Genomic DNA, 23676 nt, shown 5'->3' with positions numbered 1-23676 from the left:
TAGCTTTGGAGCGCAGCTCCTTCCTCAGGTGAATTAGAATTAGATTCAAACCTGTTGGACTTTAACCTGGTGTTGTCAGACTTCTTACTGTGCCGCCAGTCAATATCGGGGAAATTCCTGTGTTTGCGACCTTTACTGCGTGATTGGTGGATCACGGGTTTCCAGGAATGTGCTATTGGTCTCTGAATATATTTAAATCCTGAGGTGACTAATTCTTGTTTTGTGGCAAAATGCAGGTTTATGTGAATGATTAAGAAAGTAATCAGTTCCTTACTGTTTCCTCCACCAGTGGTTCTTGTTTTCGGATGGATGTATTTGTTTTCAATAATTCCAGGGGTTGGTTTCAGACTTTGAACATCAATATTTTCTGCTGTAAAATGCAAAGAGATAAGAAAGCAAGGGGTAAGACATGGGTTCACAACTCCACTCCATCCAGATCCAATGCAGATTGTGCATCACAAACTCACCATCATTTACTTTATCTGAAGGAGGTCATATTTACAGCATGGAAACAGGCCATTCGGCCCAACTTGCCCATGCCACCCAGTTTTTAACCATAAAGCTAGTCCCAATTACCCACAGATCCCTCTGTACGTATCTAACCCAGAAACTGTCTAAATGCTTTTTAAAAGACAGAGTTGTACCTGCCTCTACCACTGCCTTTGGCAGCTCGTTCCAAACCCTCACCACCCTCTGTGTGAAGAAATTTCCCCTCTGGACCCTATTGTATCGCCCCTCTCACCTTAAACCTGTGCCCTCTAGTTCTAGACTCCTCTACCTTTGGGAAAAGATGTTGACTATCTACCTTATCGATGCCCCTCATTATTTTATAGACCTCTATAAGATCACCCGAAGCCTCCGACGCTCCAGGGAAAAAAGTCCCAGCCTATCCAGCCTCTCCTTATAGCTCAGACCATCAAGTCCTGGTAGCAGCCTCGTAAATCTCTTCTGCATTCTTTCTAGTTTAACAATATCCTTCCTATAATAGGCTGACCAGAACTGAACACAGTATTCCATGTGTGGTCTAACCAATGTCTTGTACAACTTCAACAAGACGTCCCAACTCCTGTATTCAATATTCTGACCAATAAAACCCAGCATGCTGAATGCCTTCTTCACCACCCTGTCCACCTGTGATTCCACCTTCAAGGAGCTATGAACCTGTATTCCGAGATCTCTTTGTTCTGTAACTCTCCCCAACTCCCTACCATTAACTGAGTAGGTGCTGCCCTGACTTGATCTTCCAAAATGCATCACCTGACATTTATCTAAAGTAGCAGCAGGGTAGCATGGTGGTTAGCATAAATGCTTCACAGCTCCAGGGTCCCAGGTTCAATTCCCGGCTGGGTCACTGTCTGTGTGGAGTCTGCATGTCCTCCCCCTGTGTGCGTGGGTTTCCTCCGGGTGCTCCGGTTTCCTCCCACAGTCCAAAGATGTGCGAGTTAGGTGGATTGGCCATGCTAAATTGCCCGTAGTGTCCTAATAAAAGTAAGGTTAAGGGGGGGGTTGTTGGGTTACGGGTATAGGGTGGATACGTGGGTTTGAGTAGGGTGATCATGGCTCGGTACAACATTGAGGGCCGAAGGGCCTGTTCTGTGCTGTACTGTTCTATGTTCTATGTTCTAAACTCCATCTGCCATTCATCGACCCACTGGCCCAATTGATCAAGATCCTGTTGCAATCTTATATAACTTTCTTCACTGACCACTTTGCCACCAATCTTGGTGTCATCTGCAAACTTACTAACCATGCCTCCTACATTCTCATCTAAATCATTAATATATATAACAAATAACAGGGGAGCCAGCACCGATCACTGAGGCACAGCGCTGGTCACAGGCCTCCAGTTTTGAAAAACAAATCTCTACAATCACCCTTTGGCTTCGGTCGCCAAGCCAATTTTGTATCCAATTGGCTACCTCACCCTGGATTCCATGAGGTTTAACTGTTCCTCAACTGTTTCACCATAAAATCTTTGCTCCCAGTCTACCTTAGTCTTCTCTCATCCCATTGTAATCTCCTTTGTTTAAGCACATAAACTAGTGTTTGATTTTACCTTCTCACCCTCTATCTGTATTTCAAATTCAACCATATTGTGATCGCTCCTTCCAAGAGGATCCCTAACTATGAGATCATTGATCAATCCTGTCTCATTACACAGGGCCAGATCTAGGACCGCTTGTTCCCTCGTAGGTTCCATTACATACTGTTCAAGAAAACTATCGCGGATACATTCTATAAACTCCTCCTCAAGGCTGCCTTGACCGACCTAGTTAAACCAATCGACATGGAGATTAAAATCCCCCATGATAACTGCGGTACCATTTAGAACATAGAACATAGAACGATACAGCGCAGTACAGGCCCTTCGGCCCACGATGTTGCACCGACATGGGAAGTCAAAAACTAAAGGCCATCTAACCTACACTATGCCCTTATCATCCATATGCTTATCCAATAAACTTTTAAATGCCCTCAATGTTGGCGAGTTCACTACTGTTGCAGGTAGGGCATTCCACGGCCTCACCACTCTTTGCGTAAAAAACCCACCTCTGACCTCTGTCCTATATCTATTACCCCTCAATTTAAGGCTATGTCCCCTCGTGCTAGCCACCTCCATCCGCGGGAGAAGGCTCTCGCTGTCCACCCTATCTAACCCTCTGATCATTTTGTATGCCTCTATTAAGTCACCTCTTAACCTTCTTCTCTCCAATGAAAACAACCTCAAGTCCACCAGCCTTTCCTCATAAGATTTTCCCTCCATACCAGGCAACATCCTGGTAAATCTCCTCTGCACCCGTTCCAAAGCTTCCACGTCCTTCCTATAATGAGGCGACCAGAACTGTACGCAATACTCCAAATGCGGCCGTACTAGAGTTTTGTACAACTGCAACATGACCTCATGGCTCCGGAACTCAATCCCTCTACCAATAAAGGCCAACACACCACAGGCCTTCTTCACAACCCTATCAACCTGGGTGGCAACTTTCAGGGATCTATGTACATGGACACCGAGATCCCTCTGCTCATCCACACTACCAAGAATTTTACCATTAGCCAAATATTCCGCATTCCTGTTATTCTTTCCAAAGTGAATCACCTCACACTTCTCCACATTAAACTCCATTTGCCACCTCCCAGCCCAGCTCTGCAGCTTATCTATGTCCCTCTGTAACCTGCAACATCCTTCCGCACTGTCTACAACTCCACCGACTTTAGTGTCGTCTGCAAATTTACTGACCCATCCTTCTGCGCCCTCCTCTAGGTCATTTATAAAAATGACAAACAGCAACGGCCCCAGAACAGATCCTTGTGGTACGCCACTCGTAACTGAACTCCATTCTGAACATTTGCCATCAACCACCACCCTCTGTCTTCTTTCAACTAGCCAATTTCTGATCCACATCTCTAAATCACCCTCAATCCCCAGCCTCCGTATTTTCTGCAATAGCCGACCGTGGGGAACCTTATCAAACGCTTTACTGAAATCCATATACACCACATCAACTGCTCTACCCTCGTCTACCTGTTCAGTCACCTTCTCAAAGAACTCGATAAGGTTTGTGAGGCATGACCTACCCTTCACAAAACCATGCTGACTATCCCTAATCATATTATTCCTATCTAGATGATTATAAATCGTATCTTTTATAATCCTCTCCAAGACTTTACCCACCACAGACGTTAGGCTCACCGGCCTATAGTTACCGGGGTTATCTCTACTCCCCTTCTTGAACAAAGGGACCACATTTGCTATCCTCCAGTCCTCTGGCACTATTCCTGTAGCCAATGATGACCTAAAAATCAAAGCCAAAGGCTCAGCAATCTCTTCCCTGGCTTCCCAGAGAATCCTAGGATAAATCCCATCCGGCCCCGGGGACTTATCTATTTTCACCTTGTCCAGAATTGCCAACACTTCTTCCCTACGCACCTCAATGCCATCTATTCTAATAGCCTGGGTCTCAGCATTCTCCTCCACAATATTATCTTTTTCTTGAGTGAATACTGACGAAAAGTATTCATTTAGTATCTCGCTTATCTCCTCAGCCTCCACACACAACTTCCCACCACTGTCCTTGACTGGCCCTACTCTTACCCTAGTCATTCTTTAATTCCTGACATACCTATAGAAAGCTTTTGGGTTTTCCTTGATCCTACCTACCAAAGACTTCTCATGTCCCCTCCTTGCTCGTCTCAGCTCTCTCTTTAGATCCTTCCTCGCTTCCTTGTAACTATCAAGCGTCCCAACTGAAACTTCATGCCTCATCTTCACATAGGCCTCCTTCTTCCTCTTAACAAGAGATTCCACTTCTTTGGTAAACCAGGGTTCCCTCGCTCGATCCCTTCCTCCCTGCCTGACTGGTACGTACTTATCAAGAACATGCAATAGCTGTTCCTTGAACAAGCTCCACATATCCAGTGTGCCCAACCCTTGCAGCCTACTTCTCCAACCTACACATCCTAAGTCATGTCTAATGGCATCATAATTGCCCTTCCCCCAGCTATAACTCTTGCCCTGCGGGGTATACTTATCCCTTTCCATCACTAACGTAAAGGTCACCGAATTGTGGTCACTGTTTCCAAAGTGCTCACCTACCTCCAGATCTAACACCTGGCCTGGTTCATTACCCAAAACCAAATCCAATGTGGCCTTGCCTCTTGTTGGCCTGTCAACATATTGTGTCAGGAAACCCTCCTGCACACATTGTGCAAAGAACGACCCATCTAATGTACTCGAACTGGAAAATGTACAAATTATAAATTTCAATCGCTCGCTGACCTGCCATGGACAGGGGCAGCAGGGTAGCATGGTGGTTAGCAGAAATGCTTCACAGCTCCAAGGTCCCAGGTTCGATTCCCGGCTGGGTCACTGTCTGTGTGGAGTCTGCACGTCCTCCCCTTGTGTGCGTGGTTTTCCTCCGGGTGCTCCGGTTTCCTCCCACAGTCCAAAGATGTGCGGGTTAGGTGGATTGGCCATGCTAAGTTGCCCGTAGTGTCCTAATAAAAGTAAGGTTAAGGGGGGGGTTGTTGGGTTACGGTTATAGGGTGGATACGTGGGTTTCAGTAGGGTGATCATGGCTCGGCACAACATTGAGGGCCGAAGGGCCTGTTCTGTGCTGTACTGTTCTATGTTCTATGACAGAAGCAAAGCTATGTGTCTAGCTTCGGAGGCTGTATTTAAGTCATGAGTTTCTAAATAGAGCTGGAATTGCTGTTTCAATAACTTCCAATTAAGATTTAAGTTATTGGTAGTCTTCAGATATCTGGGAGTCTGCATTTGGTCTATCGAATCGATTTGCTGCCGAGGATCCGTTTGCTGTGATGACTTCCATAGTCGAACAGTCAGTATCGGAACTTTATCTTTTCTTTTCTAATTTTGTTTCTAATTGTTCTTAAAGCTTGTTTATACCTGGTACCATGTTATATTTAAACTCCTGGTAGCATGTTATATTACTAAATTGTAATATAAATATTACTCTTTTGTCTCGCCGAGTTGTATTGAATTCTGATGAGAAATAGTCGAACTCTTCCAGATGATGACAAAATATTTGTTGAGTAATATATAATAAACTAGTGAGTTATTTCACTTCAATACTAAACTAGTAAAACATCTAAGCAAGTTTAGATGAAACTAACAATTATAATAATACACTACACTCTGCTCACGTCTTCACTCCAGCTGTTCTCCACACACACTAACTAAAGAAAGAGCGGGAAATTCCTTTTATAGCTCCTGTTAGCATTGCCATCTAATGATTATCTGTCTGTACTGACTTTACATTAACTGAACATGTATTAACGCACACAGAGATCACTACAGCTGGTAATGGTCTTCTTTGCAGAGTCATTCATTCAGGGTCACCGCAGGCTGAAAAAATACATTACTCATAGGCAGCTGGCTTTCTGAAGAATCGCCTCATTTCACATCAAACCTTGCTTTCAGCCCGTGCTTTGATTTCAGGCCTCTGCAGTCTCAAGATAATAGCACCCAAACTTGCTGGAAATCAGCTCTCATTTCGGCCTTCTGATCTTTTGAGAAAGAGTTGGAGTTAGTTAGATCTCCCCTTCTGATCTTTTGAGAAAGAGTTGGAGTTAGTTAGATCTCCCCATCCAAGCTGCAGAATCAAAAGTGAAACCAAACTGGAACCTCGATCTCAGGAAACATTCGAGTGGAATCAGATCCAATCGCCACCTGTTAGCAGGCAGAGCACAACCCTTTGGCCCAATTCATTGGCCACCAACAAAATCAATCAAACCGAGTCACCACTGATACTGGCCAGTCTGCAATCACCAATCTAAAACAGCACAGCCCTCTGGAATCTTCTGTTTGAATTAAAGGTACAGGCACTGTCTCCTTCTGTTGAATTAAAGGTACAGGCACTGTCTCCTTCTGTTGAATTAAAGGTACAGGCACTGTCTCCTTCTGTTGAATTAAAGGTACAGGCACTGTCTCCTTCTGTTGAATTAAAGGTACAGGCACTGTCTTCTTCTGTTGAATTAAAGGTACAGGCACTGTCTCCTCCTGTTGAATTAAAGGTACAGGCACTGTCTCCTTCTGTTGAATTAAAGGTACAGGCACTGTCTCCTTCTGTTGAATTAAAGGTACAGGCTGCCTTAACAACATATCCGTAAATCATCCACAGATCAAAACTGTAATGGCAAAAATAAAAGAAAGGGGAACTAAGGGAATAAACAGAAAGGGCCTTTCCAATATGTGTGCCACAGACTGGTTTTTATGCCTTATCATCATTCCCTATCATCTAGATGGGATTTCCCAATTCTAAGAATGCAGCAACAGCTGACTTGGTTCCAATCTGCCATCAGTGGAGATTCTGATGCTTAATTCCCATATCTATGCCACCATTCTGAAAGTTCAGAGTTTCAATCCAAAGATGTGCAGGTGAGGTGGGTTGGCCATGCTAAATTAGCCCTTAGTGTCCAAAAGGTTAGGTGGGGTTATGGAGAAAGGGTGGGGTGGTGGGGCTGGCCGTGGTAGGGTGCTCCTTCGGGGACTCGATGGGCTGAATGGCCTCCTTCTGCACTGTAGGGATTCTGTGATAGTCTTGTACACCTCAATCAGGTCACCCCTCAGTCTTCTCTGCTCCAGCAAAAACAACCCAAGCCTATCCAACCTCTCTTCATAACTGAAATGTTCCATCCCAGCAACATCCTGGTGAATCTCCTCTGCACCCCCTCCAGTGCAATCACATCCTTCCTGTAATGTGGCCACCAGAACTGCACACAGTACTCTAGCTGTGGCCTCGCCAAAGTTCTGTACAGCACCATCATCTCCCTATGTTTGTAATCTATGCCCTGATTGATAAAAGTGTGTCCCATGTGACTTTTTCACCATCCTATTAACCTGCCCTTCTGCCTTCAGAGATCTATGGACAAACACGCCAAGGCCCGTTTGTTCTTCAGAACCCCCTAGTATCATGTCTTTCATTGAATATTCCTTTGTGAAATTACTCCATCCAAAGTGGATCACCTCACACTTTTCAGGTTAAACTCTATCTGCCACTTATCTGCCCATTTGACCATCCCGTCCATCTCCTCCTGTCGCCCAAGACACTCAACCTCAGTTAACCAGGCGGCCAATCTTTGTGTCATCCACAAGCTTACTGATCCTACCCCCAGAGTCATCTATATTGTTTATATAAATGGTGAATAATAGGAGGCCCAGTACAGATCCATAGAACCATAGAAAAGTTACAGCACAGAAGTAGGCCATTCAGCCCATCTTGTCCATGCTAGAAAAGGACACCCAGGTGGCATTTCTAATCCCACATTCCTGCACCCGGTCCACAGCACTTAAGGTGCAGACCAAGGTACATTTAAAAAGAGTTTAGGGTCTCTGCCTCCACCACCAGCTTGGGCAGTGAATTCCTGACTCCCACTACCCTCTGCGTAAAAAGGTCTTCCTCATGTCCCCTCTACACCTCCAGTCCTCCGGTACCTCCCCTGTATCTCTTGAGGATTGGAAAATCATTCTCAGAGCATCTGTGATCTCCTCCCTGACCTTCTTCAGTAGCCTTGGAAACAATGCATCTGGCCCTGGCGACTTAGCAATGTTCAAAGATTTCAATCCTTCCAGTACTTCCTCTCTCTTTATAATTACTCCATCAAATATCTCACGGTGTTCCTCCTAGATTACTATATCTGCATCATCCATTTCCTTTGTAAACACCAAGACAAAAGATTTATTTAAAACCCTTCCCACAGCCTCTGCATCGACACACCCAAGTTTCCCTCTTCATCTCTGATAGGTCCACCTTTTTCCTTAACTAACCTTTTACCATTAGTATATTGGTAAAACATTTTTGGGTTTTCTTTAACTTTACTCGCTAACCTTTTTTCATGCCCTCCCTTTTATTTCCTTTTTGAATTTGTCCCTGCACTTTCTATTCTCTCCTAGCGATCTGCAGTGCTCAGTTCTTTATGCCTATTGTACACTTTTTCAGTTTGATCTTCCCCTATGTTCCTCCAGATGACCAGGGGGTCCAGATTTGGCAGTACCACTCTTATTCATGGAGGGGACTTGTCTACTTTGAACATTTAGGATCTCTCCTTTTAGTGCTTCCCACAGGTTTCCCACTGATTTATCCTCCAGCAATGTCGGCCAGCCCACCTCAGCAAAATCCCTTCTCATTTCTGCAAAATTTGCCTTCCCCCAGTTCAACATTCTTACTCCTGCTTTATCTCTGTCCGTTTCCATGGTAATACTGAATCTCACTGAATTATGATCACTATCCCCGATATGGTCGCGAACTGTCACTTCACCCACTCGCCCTGCTCCCTTCCGCAAGACAAGGTCTGGAATTGTATCTCCTCTCGTTGGGTTTGTCACTAATTGGGTGGACACACTGCATGAAATGTTCTCCCTCACTTCTCTCACATTGTTTGAATCCCAGTTGATATTGGGATAGTTAACATCTCCGACTATTATTGCCCTCTTGTCCTTACAGGCAGACATTTATCTACATATTTGCTCTCCAATCTCCCTTTCACTATTTGGGGGGGTCTGTAGTATATTCCCAGTAGCGTAACTGCCCCCTTTTTATTTTTAAGCACAACCCATAAAGCCTCGTGTGTTGACCCGTTTAGTAGGTCATCCCTTCTCACAACTGGAATAGATTCTTTAACCATTAGTGATAATCCCCCTCCCTTTTTATCTCCCACTCTATTGTGTCTGAAAGCTCTATAACCAGGAATACTGAGCTGCTCATGTTGTCCCTCCTTCAGCCAGGTTTCCGTTATAGCAATGACTTCCTGTTGCCATGTGTCCACCTGTACCTTAACTCGTCTACCTTGTTTGTAATGAAATGAAAATCGCTTATTGTCACGAGTAGGCTTCAGTGAAGTTACCGTGAAAAGCCCCTAGTCGCCACATTCCGGCGCCTGTCCGGGGAGGCTGGTACGGGAATCGAACCGTGCTGCTGGCCTGCTTGGTCTGCTTTAAAAGCCAGCGATTTAGCCGAGTGAGCTAAATACTCCTTGTTTTGAAGTATAATCAGTTCAACCCCACTATTTGCCCCGCTGGACACTTAAAAACTGTTGCTTCTTCTGTAATTAATCTTCCACATCGCTAGCTAATGGACTACGTCCATTTTCATGACCTGAATGTGACCTATCTTACCATACTCCTGGGATCCCATCCTCCTGCCACACTACTTTAAATATTCCCCAACAGATCCAGCGAAAGCCCCCGCAAGGACATTGGTCCCAACTCTGCTCAGGTGCAACGTGTCCGGTTTGTACAGGTCCCACCTTTCCAGAACCGGCCCCAGTGCCTGAAGAATCTGAATCCTCCCCCGGCAACACAATCTCTCCAGCCACGTATTCATCTGATCTATCCTCCTATTCCTGCTCTCTCTAGCACATGGAACTGGGAATAATCCTGAGATTACTACATTTGAGGTCCTGCATTTTAGTTTATCTCCTAAATTCCGATACTCAGTTTGCAGATCCTCATCCTTTAGTTTACCTGTGTTGTTGGTGCCAATGTGTACCATGATCCCTGTGCCACAGGACACTGGCTTCCAGTCACTAAAGCAGCCGTCTGTCATCACCCTCGGTCTCCGACAGCTCAGCCAGCTTTGAATCCACCTTATCAAGTTCCCCTGGATCCCATGCGCATTTTCCTTTTTTATAAGTCTCCCATGTTGGACCTTGTCAAAGGCTTTGCTGAAATCTATGTGAACTACATCGACTGCACGACCCTCATCTACACACCTGGTCACATGCTCAAAAAATGTTATACAATTTGTTCGGCATGACCTCCCTGTGACAAAGCCATGCTATTCCTGATCAAACCTTCCCGTATGAACCTCCCTGTGACAAAGCCATGCTATTCCTGATCAAACCTTCCCGTATGAATCTCCCTGTGACAAAGCCATGCTGACTCTCCCTGATCAAACCTTCCCGTATGAACCTCCCTGTGACAAAGCCATGCTATTCCTGATCAAAGCTTCCCGTATGAACCTCCCTGTGACAAAGCCATGCTGACTCTCCCTGATCAAACCTTCCCGTATGAACCTCCCTGTGACAAAGCCATGCTATTCCTGATCAAACCTTCCCGTATGAATCTCCCTGTGACAAAGCCATGCTGACTATTCCTGATCAAACCTTCCCGTATGAATCTCCCTGTGACAAAGCCATGCTGACTCTCCCTGATCAAACCTTCCCGTATGAATCTCCCTGTGACAAAGCCATGCTATTCCTGATCAAACCTTCCCGTATGAATCTCCCTGTGACAAAGCCATGCTATTCCTGATCAAACCTTGCCTCTCCAAGTAGAGATAGGTTCTCTCCGTCTGAATTTTCCACAGTAGTTTCCCCGCCACTGATGTGAGACTCACTGGTCTGTAGTTTCTTGCTTTACCTTTACAGCCTTGCTTAAATAGTGGGATCACAGTAGCTGTTCTCCAGTCCAATGGTACCTCCTCCTGGGCCAGACAGGAATTAAACATTTGGGTCAAAGTCTCTGCAATCTCCTTTGTCGCCTCCCACAGCAGCCTGGGACACAGTTCATCCGGACCTGGAGATCTGTCCACTTTTAAGTCTGTCAACATCTCCAATACCTTGTCCCTCCCGATGACAACCTGCTCAAACATATTTCAGTCTCTCTCCCTGAGTTCCATATCTGCCTCCACATTCTCTTGGGTGAAGACAGATGTAAAATATTCATTCACCTTACCAATGTCCTCTGGCTCCATCCACAGATTTCTGCCTTGGTCCCGAATGGGTGCTATTCTTTCCATGGTTATCCTCTTGCCATTGATATACTGATAGAATATCTCGGGTTTTTCCCTAATTTTACCAGCCAGAACATTTTCATATTGCCTCTTTGCTCTCATAATTACTTTCTTAAACTCTATTCTGTACTTTCTGTACTCCACTAATGCATCGGCAGACTTGCTGTCCATGTATCTTCTAAAAAGCCTCTCTTTTCCTTCTCATTGTATCCTGAATATCTCTGGTCAGTCATGGTTCTCTGGGTTTGTTACTCCTTCCTGTCACCCTAGAGGGAACATGTGGGGTGGCACAGTGGTTAGCACTGCTGCCTCACAGCATGAGGGACCCAGGTTCAGTTCCGGCCTCAGGTGACTATGTGGAATCCTGCACCGACCATGCTGCCCGTCTGGACTGAAACCCCCTACCCTTCCGGGTTCCGTATCCCTCTATTCCCATCCTATTCATGTATTTGTCAAGATGCCCCTTAAACGTCACTATCGTCCCTGCTTCCATCACCTCCTCCAGCAGCGAGTTCCAGGCACCCACTACCCCAGGGCCGGCTCAAGGCACCGGCAACTCGGGCAGTCGCCCGGGGCGCCATGTGCTCGGGGGCGCCAGAGACTCGGGTCCCGCGCATGCGCAGTTGGGCCGGTGCCAACCAGCGCATGCGCGGTGGCCGCCCGGCCCCAGGGCGGCCCCCCGGCTTGGTCCGCCCCACCGCTCAGTCCCCCCCGCCCCGCCCTCGGGTCCGCCCCCCCGCCCCGCCCTCGGGTCCGCCCCCCGCGTCCGCCCCCCCGCGTGTCCGCCCCCCCCTCGGGTCCGCCCCCCCGCCACCCCCTCGGGTCCGCCCCCCCGCCCCCCCCTCGTGTCCGCCCCCCCGCCCCCCCCTCGGGGCCGCCCCCCCGCCCCCCCTCGGGTCCGCCCCCCCGCCCCCCCCTCGGGTCCGCCCCCCCGCCCCCCCCTCGGGTCCGCCCCCCCGCCCCCCCTCGGGTCCGCCCCCCCGCCCCTCCTCGGCCCCGCCCCCTGCCCCTCCTCGGCCCTGCCCCCCACCCCTCCTCGGCCCCGCCCCCCCCCTCGGCCCCGCCCCCCCTCACCCCCCCCTCGGCCCCGCCCCCCCTCTCCCCCCCCCTCGCCCCCCCCCCCCTCGGCCCCCCCCCCCCCCCCCCCCCCAAGGGCGCCGAAGTTCAGCTTGCCCGGGGCGCCAGCAACCCTAGAGCCGGCGTTGCACTACCCTCTGTGTAAAAAACTTGCCTCATACATCTCCTCTAAACCTTGCCCCTCGCACATTAAACCTATGGCCCCTAGTAATTGACCCCTCTACCCTGGGGAAAAGCCTCTGACTATCCACCCTGCTGGTCAATGACATTCCGTGATCCCTTTTAGCCCTCCTGACTCCTGGCTTAGGTTTCTTTGCACTTTCCTTGTATTCCACACAGGCTTCGTCTGTTGCCAGCCTCCTTGCCTTGACAAATGCTTCCTTTTTCTTTTTGACTAGACTCACAATATCTCTCATTAGCAAGGTTTCCGAAACTTGCATTACTTATCCGTCATCCTTACAGGAACGTGCCGGTGCTGAATTCCTGTCAACTAACACCTCAAAGCTTCCCACATGCCAGATGTTGATTTGCTCTCAAAAATCTGCACCCAATCTACATTCTTCAGTTGCTGCCTTATATTGTTGTAATCATAGCCTTCCCCCAATTTAGCACCTAACATAGAACATAGAGCATAGAACACTACAGCGCAGTACGGGCCCTTCGGCCCTCGATGTTGCGCCGACCTGTGAAACCATCTGAAGCCTATCTGACCTACACTATTCCATTTTCATCCATATGTCTATCCAGTGACCACTTAAATGCCCTTAAATTTGGTGAGTCTACTACTGTTGCAGGCAGGGCGTTCCACACCCCTACTACTCTCTGAGTAAAGAAACTGCCTCTGACATCTGTCCTATATCTACCACCCCTCAATTTAAAGCTATGTCCCCTCGTGTTGGTCATCACCATCCGAGGAAAAAGACTCTCACTGTCCACCCTATCTAACCCTCTGACTATCTTATATGTCTCTATTAAGTCACCTCTCAGCCTTCTCCTCTCTAACGAAAACACCTCAATTCCCTGAGCCTTTCCTCGTAAGACCTTCCCTCCATACCAGGCAACATCCTGGTAAATCTCCTCTGAACCCTTTCCAAAGCTTCCACATCCTTCCTATAATGTGGTGACCAGAACTGCACGCAGTACTCCAGGAGCGGCCGCACCAGAGTTATGTACAGCTGCAGCATGACCTTGTGGTTCCGAAACTCAATCCTTCACCTTAAGAAATGAATTTAAATCGATAGAAAGGAACGATGTAGGATCAGAAGGCATAGAATCTCTGTGGGTAGAGTTGAGGAATCGCAAAGGTAAAAAGACCCTGATGGGAGTTATGTACAGGCCCCCGAGCAGTAGTCAGGATGTGGGGCAGAAAATAAATCAGGAGATAGAAAAGGCAGGTAAAAAAGGCAATATTACAATAATCATGGGGGTCTTCAATATTCAGGTGGACTGGGAAAATCAGGCAGGTAGTGGATCCCAAGAAAAGGAATTTGTGGAATGTCGAGGAGATGGTTTTTTGGATCAGCTTGTGACAGAGGCGATTAGGGAACAGGCAATTCTGGATTTGGTGATGGGTAATGAGGCAGACTTGATTAGGGAACTTAAGGTGAAGGAACCCTTAGGGAGCAGTGACCACAATATGATAGAATTTACCCTGCAGTTTGAGAGGGAGAAGCTGCAATCAGCCTTTAGAAGTGAGCAGTGGGGCAGCACGGTGGCCTAGTGGTTAGCACAACCGCCTCACGGCGCTGAGGTCCCAGGTTCGATCCCGGCTCTGGGTCACTGTCTGTGTGGAGTTTGCACATTCTCCCCGTGTCTGCGTGGGTTTCGCCCCCACAACCCAAAAATGTGCAGAGTAGGTGGATTGGCCACTCTAAATTGCCCCTTAATTGGAAAAAATAATTGGGCACTCTAAATTTATAAAAAAAAAAAGAAGTGAGCAGTGGACAATTAACAAAGAAATAAGGAGAGAGAAGATTAAATATGAGTGCAAGCTAGCACGTAATGTAAAATAAGTTAGGAAGAGTTTATTTTAATATAGGAAAGGTAAGAGAGAGGCAAAGTTATAGGCCAGTCAGACTGACTTCAGTCACTGGTAAGATTTTAGAGTCTGTTATTAAAGATGAGATTACGGAGTACTTGGAAGTGCATGGTAAAATAGGACTGAGTCAGCACGGCTTCGTCAAGGGGAGGTTGTGTCTGACAAATCTGTTAGAGTTCTTTGAGGAGGTAACAAGGACGATAGACAAAGGAGAACCAGTGGACGTGATTTATTTAGATTTCCAGAAGGTCTTTGACAAGGTGGCACATAGGAGACTGTTAAATAAATTAAGAGCCCACGGTGTTAAGAGTAAGATCCTGGCATGGATAGAGGATTGGCTGGCTGGCAGAAGGCAGAGAGTGGGGGATAAAGGGGTCTTTTTCAGGATGAAAGCAAATTACTGCGGATGCTGGAATCTGAAACGAAAGAGAAAATGCTGGAAAATTTCAGCAAGTCTGGCAGCATCTGGTGGGAGAGAAAAGAGCTTTGAGTCTGATGACTCTTTGTCAAACTTTGCCAGACTTGCTGAGATTTTCCAACATTTTCTTTTTTGTTCCTTTTTCAGGATGGCAGCCGGTGACTAGTGGTGTGCCTCAGGGGTCTGTGCTGGTGTGCCTCAGGGGTCTGTGCTGGTGTGCCTCAGGGGTCTGTGCTGGTGTGCCTCAGGGGTCTGTGCTGGTGTGCCTCAGGGGTCTGTGCTGGTGTGCCTCAGGGGTCTGTGCTGGTGTGCCTCAGGGGTCTGTGCTGGTGTGCCTCAGGGGTCTGTGCTGGTGTGCCTCAGGGGTCTGTGCTGGTGTGCCTCAGGGGTCTGTGCTGGTGTGCCTCAGGGGTCTGTGCTGGTGTGCCTCAGGGGTCTGTGCTGGGGCCACAACTTTTTACAATATACATTAATGATCTGGAGGAAGGAACTGAAGGTGCGGTTGCTGAGTTTGCAGATGATACAAAGATCTGCAGAGGGACAGGTAGTATTGAGTAAGGATCTGGACAGGCTAGGAGAGTGGGCAATGAAGTGGCAGATGGAATACAATGTGGAAAAGTGTGAGGTTAGGAACTTTGGAAGGAGGAATTTAGGCTGTGTTCTAAATGGGGAAATGCTTTGGAAATCAGAAGCACACAGGGACTTGGGAGTCATTGTTCATGATTCTCTTAAGGTTAATGTGCAGGTACAGTCGGTAGTTAGGAAGGGAAATGCAATGTTAGCATTCATGTCGAGAGGGCTAGAATACAAGACCAGGGATGTACTTCTGAGGCTGTATAAGGCTCTGGTCAGACCCCATTTGGAGTATTGTGAGCAGTTTTGGGCCCCATATCTAAGGAAGGATGTGCTGGGCCTTGGAAAGGGTCCAGAGGAGGTTCACAAGAATGATCCCTGGAATGAAGAACTTGTTATATGAGGAACGGTTGAGGACTCTGGGTCTGTACTCATTGGAGTTCAGAAGGATGAGGGGGGATCTTATTGAAACTTACAGGATACTGCGAGGTCTGGATAGAGTGGACGTGGAGAGGATGTTTCCACTTGTAGGAAAATCTAGAACCAGAGGACACCATCTCAGACTAAAGGGACGATCCTTTAAAACAGAGATGAGGAGGAATTTCTTCAGCCAGAGGGTGGTGAATCTGTGGAACTCTTTGCCGCAGAAGGCTGTGTAGGCCAAATCACTGAGTGTCTTTAAGACAGAGATAGATAGGTTCTTGATTAATAAGGGGATCAGAGGTTATGGGGAGAAGGCAGGAGAATGGGGATGAGAAAATATCAGCCATGATTGAATGGCGGAGCAGACTCGATGGGCCGAGTGGCCTAATTCTGCTCCTATGCCTTATGGTCTTATGACTCCATGTATCTTTATCCATCAGTACCTTAAAGCTTACTGAATTGTGGTCACTGTTCCTGAACTGCTCTCCTCCTGAAACGTCGACCACCTGACCGGTCTCATTCTCCAATACCAGGTCCAGTACGACTCCTTCCCAAGTTTCAAGAAACCCTCCTGGATGCTCCTGACAAACTCTGCCCCATCCACACCCCTAGCACTAAGTGAGTCCCAGTCAATATTGGGGAAGTTAAAATCACCCACCACGACAATCCTGTTACTTTTGCAACCTGCCAAAATCTGCCTACATATCTGTTCCTCTATCTCCCGCTGGCTGTTGGGTGGTCTGTAGTAAAGCCCCAACAACTGCCCCCGTCCTGTTTCTGAGCTCTCCCCCTATTGCCTCACTGTATGAGCCCTCTGAGGTGTCGTCCCGCAATACAGCTGTGATACTCTCCCTAACCTGTCGTGCAACTTCCCCACCCCTTCTACATCCCCCCTCTATCCCGCCTGAAACATCTGTAGATTGGCAGTTCTGTATTAGGATTGTGATGTGTAATTAGTGCGTGTTGTGTTAACACTGAGTGCAATCCATGTTCCCGTTGTCAAAATACAGTGCAGTACACAGCAAAAGTAATGGTATGGTGATCAGGATTGAGAACGAAAAGACTTTATCCTCTCAACTCACCACGATCAACACCTGGGAGAAGTTTTCAAAGTCAGAAAACATGATTCTTACCTGGCTGCTGAGAAAGCAGTGCTGAGCTGTCCACACCACTGCCTTGTCTGGTGAAGGTGCAGTTAGGGGGAATCCAACCAGCATCACAGTGACAGGAATCATTATTATCACACACCTAAACAATACAGGCAATCAAATCAGCAGGCATGAAGACATCAACTCATCACCACCTGCATGCAACTGGTGCAAAGTACCAGTTTGGAAATTTGGTAATTGAGAGAATTTTAATGGTTAAATTTGCAGGTTAATCTCATTTCCAAAATAGTCTGGATTACATTTAGAATTAACTGCAATTTGCTGTTAAAGTCTTCAACAGAGATCTGCAATCTCCCAAAAGTTAGTGAATTATGTAGTTCATTTGAACTCGATTCTCTCGCCAACATTGCTGAGTTGTAAAATTTCAGTGGGTATAAAAAGAGGCCTTGTTTAGTGAATGTAGTAACAAGCACAAAGGCAGCAGCTGATGGCAGAGTGTGAGCTGGGAATTTGGTATAGTGAAGGAGGTGGTCGCTTAGTGCGTGTTTTCTTCATTTATTTTACGCTGTGAATAAAAATAATATATTAATCAACACATAATCACTGAATGTCTTTAAGATAGAGATAGATAGGTTTTTGATCAATAAGGGGATCAGGGGTTATGGGGAGAAGGCAGGAGAATGGGGATGAGAAAATATCAGCCATGATTGAATGGCGGAGCAGACTCGATGGGCCGAGTGGCCTAATTCTGCTCCGAAGTCTTTTGGTCTTATGGTCTTATAATACAGAATGCAGGGCAGGTGATGTGTTACAACTGGAGTTCCCAGGCATCAGAGTATGTGGACAAACTCCTTTGAACTAAGTATCAGTGGCTTGACACTGGAGCCTGAGCTATAGACACGGTGATACATCGAGGAAGGGGAAAGTTACCCCAACACTTTGTTCCAGGAGGCACTCACACCCCTTATGTTAGGTCAATGTTTGGGCAGCCTCCCCGAACAGGCGCCGGAATGTGGCGACTAGGGGCTTTTCACAGTAACTTCATTTGAAGCCTACTCGTGACAATAAGCGATTTTCATTTCATTTCAAGTGTTGACTGCGAGTGAGGCAGGTAAGGGCACTCAGAAGGTAGAAGTGAGGAGCTGCTGACTTTGCAATTGTCTAATAGGTTCAAGATTTTTTGAGAGAGATTTTGTGTTGGTGAGAATGAGAGCAGGCTCTGTAGGATGAAGAAGCAACCTGACCATGGCACAATTGAAGTAGGGCAAGTTAATGGAGATGCACCGATAATAGTGGGCTGGACACAGTTCTTTGCAGGCAAGATCTTGTCGATGGCTGTGTTGTGTGCCCGGTGCCAGGTTTCAGGATATCTACACTACCCGATCCAGTCGCTGGAGCACCCGACCTGGCTCTCGACCGAGGAAGCGAGGAAAACGTGGAGGTCTGCAGGTGAGACCGAAGCAACGCGGTTTCAAGACCCCTCTCCCCAGGGTACTCCTGGCAAATGTCCAAGCGATCGAAAACAAGCTGGACAAATTTAATGCCAGCCTTACCTCTCAGGGGGGAAGTAAGAGACAGCTGAGTGCTCTGTTTCACACAGACATAGCTCACCCCCACCTCACCGCACTGTGCCATACAGCCTGAACAGTAAGAAGTCTGACAACACCAGGTTAAAGTCCAACAGGTTTGTTTCAAACACCAGCTTTCGGAGCACTGCTCCTTCCTCAGGTGAATGGAGAGGTAGGTTCCAGAAACACACATATAGACAAAGTCAAAGATGCAAGACAATACTTTCAATGCGAGTCTTTATGGGTAATTAAGTCTTTACAGGTCCAGGCAGAGCGACTGGAGAGAGGGATAATCACAGGTTAAAGAGGTGTGAATTGTCTCAAGCCAGGACAGTTGGTAGGATTTCACAAGCCCAGGCCAGATGGTGGGGGATGAATGTAATGCGACATGAATCCAAGGTCCCGTTTTTAAAAAATAAATTTAGAGTACCCAATTCAATTTTTCCAATTAAGGGGAAATTTAGCGTGACCAATCCACCTATCCTGCACATGAAATGAAAAATGAAAATCGCTTATTGTCACGAGTAGGCTTCAATGAAGTTACTGTGAAAAGCCCCTAGTCACCACATTCCGGCGCCTGTCCGGGGAGGCTGGTACGGGAATCGAACCGTGCTGCTGGCCTGCTTGGTCTGCTTTGAAAGCCAGCGATTTAGCCGAGTGAGCTAAACCAGCCCCTACATCTTTGGGTTGTGGGGGCAAAACCCACGCAGACACGGGGAGAATGTGCAAACTCCACACGGACAGTGACCCAAAGCCGGGATCAACCTGGGATCTTGGCGCCGTGAGGCAGCAATGCTAACCACTGCGCCACCGTGCTGCCCAATCCAAGGTCCCGGTTGAGGCCGTACTCATGTGTGCGGAACTTCATTTTGAATTTCTGCTCGGCGATTCTGCGCTGTTGCGCATCCTGAAGGCCGCCTTGGAGAACACTTACCCGGAGATCAGAGGCTGAATACCCTTGACTGCTGAAGTGTTCCCCGACTGGAAGGGAACATTCCTGCCTGGTGATTGTCACGCGATGTCCATTCATCCGTTGTCGCAGCGTCTGCATGGTCTCGCCAATGTACCACGCCTCGGGACATACTTTCCTGCAGCGTATGAGGTAGTCAACATTGGCTGCGGTCGCACAAGTATGTACCGTGTACCTGGTGGGTGGTGTTCTCACGTGTAATGGTGGTGTCCATGTCAATGATCTGGTACGTCTTTCAGAGGTTGCCATGGCAGGGTTGTGTGGTGTTGTGGTCGCTGTTCTCCTGAAGGTTGGGTAATTTGCTGCAAACAATGGTCTGTTTGAGGTTGCGCGGTTGTTTGAAGGCAAGTAGTAGGGATGTGGCGCTGGTCTTGGCAAGATGTTCGTCTTCATCTATGACGTGTTGAAGATGTCGTAGTTTCTCCGCTCCAGGGAAGTACTGGACGACGAAGAGTACTCTGTCGGTTGTGACCCGTACTTGTCTTCTGAGGAGGTTGGTGCGGTTTTTTTGCTGTGGCGCGTTAGAACTGCCGATCGATGAGTCGAGTGCCATATCCCGTTCGTACAAGGGCATCTTTCAGAGTCTGTAGATGTCTGTTACGTTCCTCCTCGTCTGAGCAGATCCTGTGTGTGCGGAGGGCTTGTCCATAGGGGATGGCTTCTTTAATGTGTTTCGGGTGAAAGCTGGAGAAGTGGAACATTGTGAGGTTATCCGTGGGCTTGCGGTAAAGCGAAGTGCTGAGGTGACCGTCCTTGATGGAGATGAGAATAGTCCATGGTGAGTCTGATGGTGGGATGGAACTTATTGATGCCATAGTGTAGTCGTTTCAGTGATTCTTCACCGTGGGTCCAAAGGAAAACAATGTCATTGATGGATCTGGTGTATAGCATTGGTTGAAGGTCCTGTGCGGTGAGGAGGTATTGTTCCAACTTGTGCATGAAGATGTTGGCGTGTTGAGGTGTGAATTGGGTCCCATGGCTATTCCGTGTTTCTGGAAGAAGAATCTGTTATCGAAGGTGAAGACATTGTGATCGAGGATGAAGCGGATGAGTTGCAGAATTGCGTCTGGAGATTGGCAGTTGTCGGTGTTGAGTTCTCAGTATGCTTTCATGACCCCTTTTTGCTCTCCTAATTGCCTTTTAGGTTTCCGCTTGCACATTCTATAAGCCCCTACGGCTTCTGCTGTTTTGAGCCCTTGATATCTGCCATCAGCCTGGCTTTTTCTCCTGATCCAATGCTGCACATGAAATGAAATTAAATGAAAATCGCTTATTGTCACGAGCAGGCTTCAATGAAGTTACTGTGAAAAGCCCCTAGTCGCCACATTCCGCGCCTGTCCGGGGAGGCTGGTACGGGAATCGAACCGTGCTGCTGGCCTGCTTGGTCTGCTTTAAAAGCCAGCGATTTAGCCTGGTGAGCTAAACCAGCCCCTGACCATCCCTCCATATCCAGGGTTCACAGGATTTGTTGGTCCCACCCATTTTCCTGATTGGAACATGTTGGCTCTGTATTCTCCCTATTTCCTTCTTGAATACATCCCATTGTTCTGTCACAGATTTACAGTCCACTCTGGCCAATTCATACCTGATCTGATTAAAATCGGCCTTCTCCCATTTTAGAACTTTGATCTCAGACCATCCTTGTCCTTTTCCATAACAATCTTGAAACTAACGGGCTTATAATCACTGTCTGCAAAGTGTTCCCCCATTGATACTTTACCCACTTGCCCAACTTCATTCCCTAAAATTAAGTCCAGGACCGACCGTTCTCTTGTAGGGCCTTCTACATACTGGCTTAAAAAGTTCTGGATGCAGTTTAAGGATTCTGCTCCCTCAAAACCTTTCACACTGTGGCTATCCCAGTGAGCGTTTGGGAAGTTGAAATCCCCTCTATCACTACCCTATTATTTTTACACTTCTCTGAAATTTTCCCACATATCTGCTCTTCTATTTCTCTCAGACTGTCAGGGATCCTACAGAACACTCCCAGCAACGTGATTGCTCCTTTCTAGTTTTTAAGTTCTACCCATATGGCTTCAGTTGAAGAGCCTTCTTAGATATCATCCTCCTTACTGCTGTAACTGATTCCCTGATGAAAATTACGACAGCCTTTTACCTCATTCCCTAACTCTTCTGAAGCTCCTGCATCCTGGAACATTGAGCTGCCAACCCTGCCGCTCTCTCAAACATGTTTCAGTGAGAGCAATGACATCGAACCCCTTGTATTAATTTCTGCCGTCAATTCAGCTGTCTTGCTCATCAGACTCTCATTAAAATAAATACCATCCAATCTTGTCAAACTCCCAAACTCAGACTGACTGAAATCTGTTTCTGGTTGGGCTGAAATGTAAATTTGTTTGTGACCTAAAAACAAAGTTGGAATTTTGTTAATCTTACCCCATGGCCATTACAGTGCTTGTTGCATTTGTTGACTCCAAAGCCAGACACGCTGCGGCATACACTATTGAAGCAGGCCTGAGGGTGAAAAGCCAGTGATCACTGTCACAGAAACAAGAGTTCACTCTACTGTGAAAATGTGCAGGGTAACAGCTGTTTACACATTTCTCTGATCTTATACTCTCATTGTAACATACCATAAAAATTAATAATAACGCCTTTAATTTAACAGAATGGTCCAAGGTGGAAAGTGAGAGACAAACCAGGCAATAGTCAAGTTGAGAGTTGGTAAAGATATGGTTGAGGGTTTCAGCAACATGTGAGCTGAGGAGGGGCAGAATCAGATGATGCGACAGAGGTGGAAATGATTGGTCTTGCTGATGTTGTGAATGTCCGGTTCCAAGTTCAGTTTGGGGTTTAATATGATATCAAAGTTGCAAACAGTCTAGTTCAGTCTGAAACAATTGCCAAGGACATGCCTGGAGTCGGAGGCAAGGGAGCAAAGTTTGTGGCGGATACCAAAGAAAATGCAATCGTTTTTCACAAACTCTTGTTCATCCAATTACTGGAGTTGGTTCAGACTTTGACAATTTACACCTGGTGGACGGGCTGAGAGAAATGATGGTAATTTTGAGCTGCATGTTTGCAGCCTCTATGTAGAAACTGATGCTTCAGTGGGGCAATTCTGTGTGTAGTTCTTTTTTTTAAAATTTAGAGTACCCAATTCATTCTTTTTCCAATTAAGGGGCAATTTAGCGTGGCCAATCCACCTACCCTGCACATCTTTGGGTTGTGGGGGTGAAACCCACGCAAACACGGGGAGAATGTGCAAACTCCACACGGACAGTGACCCAGAGCCGGGATCGAACCTGGGACCTCGGCGCCATGAGGCTTCAGGGCTAACCCACTGAGCCACCGTGCTGCCCCTGTGTGTAGTTCTGGTGGCCACATGATAGGAAGGATGTGATTGGAGTAGGTGCAGAGGCGATTCACCAGGATGTTGCCTGGGAGGGAACATTTTCTTAACGAAGAGTCATAGAATCATAGAATTTACAGTGCAGAAGAAGGCCATTCAGCCCATTGAGTCTGCACCGGCCCTTGGAAAGAGCATCCTACCCAGGTCCACACCTCCACCCTATCCCAGTAACACCACCCAACCTTTTTGAACACTAATGGCAATTTAGCATGGCCAATCCACCTAACCCGCACATCTCTGGACTGTGGGAGGAAACCGGAGCACCCGGAGGAAACCCACGCACAGAAGAGGAGAACGTGCAGACTCCTCACAGACAGTGACCCGAGCCAGGATTCGAACCTGGGACCCTGGAGCTGTGAAGCAACTGTACTAACAACTATGCTACCGTGCTGCCCATAGAGAGGTTGGATAGGTTAGGGTTGTTCTCTCTGGAGCAGAGAAGACTGAGGGGTGATCTGATCGAGGTGGACAAGATTATGAGGGGCATGGACAGGGTGGATAGGGAGCAGCTGTTCCCCTTAGTTGAAATGGGGCTGGTTTAGCTCACTCAGCTAAATCACTGGCTTTTAAAGCAGACCAAGCAGGCCAGCAGCACGGTTCGATTCCCGTACCAGCCTCCCCGGACAGGCGCCGGAATGTGGCGACTAGGGGCTTTTCACAGTAACTTAATTGAAGCCTACTCGTGACAATAAGCGATTTTCATTTCAAATGACAGTTACGAGATGGAAACAGGTTCAAGATGAGGGGCAAGAGGTGAGGGGGAATTTGAGGAAAATCCTTTTTACCCAGAGGGTGCACCAGAGGGTGGTGATGGTCTGGAACGCACTGCACTGGGAGGGGGATGGGGGGGGATGGGGATGGGGGGGTGGAGG

The 23676-nt window shown here is 47.4% G+C and overlaps 1 long non-coding RNA gene across 1 annotated transcript; it reads right to left on the bottom strand.

The window, feature by feature from the left end:
- Positions 1-243: 243 nt before the first annotated feature.
- On the bottom strand, positions 244-21908 carry LOC119963683. The gene is made up of 3 exons (XR_005460126.1): positions 21829-21908; positions 16918-17032; positions 244-370 (listed from the first exon to the last, which is right to left on the bottom strand). It is a non-coding gene; the product is annotated as an uncharacterized LOC119963683 (long non-coding RNA).
- Between the last annotated feature and the right edge of the window lie 1768 nt (positions 21909-23676).

This window comes from Scyliorhinus canicula, chromosome 3 (genome assembly GCF_902713615.1).
Source record: "Scyliorhinus canicula chromosome 3, sScyCan1.1, whole genome shotgun sequence".
Classification (NCBI taxonomy): domain Eukaryota; kingdom Metazoa; phylum Chordata; class Chondrichthyes; order Carcharhiniformes; family Scyliorhinidae; genus Scyliorhinus; species Scyliorhinus canicula.
Note: the sequence above shows the minus strand (reverse complement) of the source record. Positions and strands in the feature narration are given on the sequence as shown.